The sequence below is a fragment of the Penaeus monodon genome, chromosome 19 (genome assembly GCF_015228065.2).
Source record: "Penaeus monodon isolate SGIC_2016 chromosome 19, NSTDA_Pmon_1, whole genome shotgun sequence".
Taxonomy (NCBI): Eukaryota; Metazoa; Arthropoda; class Malacostraca; order Decapoda; family Penaeidae; genus Penaeus; species Penaeus monodon.
In genome coordinates this window covers 32,304,162-32,304,875 of record NC_051404.1, presented here as the reverse complement: position 1 = coordinate 32,304,875, position 714 = coordinate 32,304,162, and positions in this window count along the sequence as shown.

The window sequence follows — 714 nt, the reverse complement described above, 5'->3', positions numbered from 1 at the left end:
GAATATATGTTGGCAGATGACTTGTATTAGTAATGGTTGCGAAGCTCGTGTTATTTTCAATCAGCGATTTATTTACGGGCAATAATGTCGTTTTTCTTGTGTTGTGCTTATGGTTATCGCATTATAGTGACGGTCAAAGGCTGAGTAGGTATTGTGCTTATGGTGATGTAGGCCTGATTATAGTGACCGAGGATGTTATAGAAAGAGCGTTGGCGATGTTACTTCCCGCAAAAGAGGTATGGTGATGGAACTAAACGTATTTTGAAAAGGCTGTGGAGACCGATTATCATGAGAATATTTCGATAATACCGGCGTCGATGTGCAGTAAAGACTACTGATAGCGACAATTTTGATTTTTATGATCTTATATAGTGCCATTATTATAGTCGTTAATCATCATCATAACTACCATCCCCCAATAATTCTCCCTATTGGTACCATGTCAGTGAAATCATAGTACCAGTCTTAACAAGTATTTTTTTTTTTAGTTGTAGATCGTATATACGTCAGGTTACAAGACCGGATTTACTCTCAAGTTGAGTAGAAAATATAGGCCACTTATATGAAAAAATGGAAATGAAGAAAAACAGAAGAATGAGAATGAAGATAGAAAGAAAGAGGGATAAAAAAGAAGAGAAAAGAATTGGCGTGCTTGGAAATGATTAAGAATGTACTTGGCTATATATTAAGGCCTTGTAAATATTCCATAATATA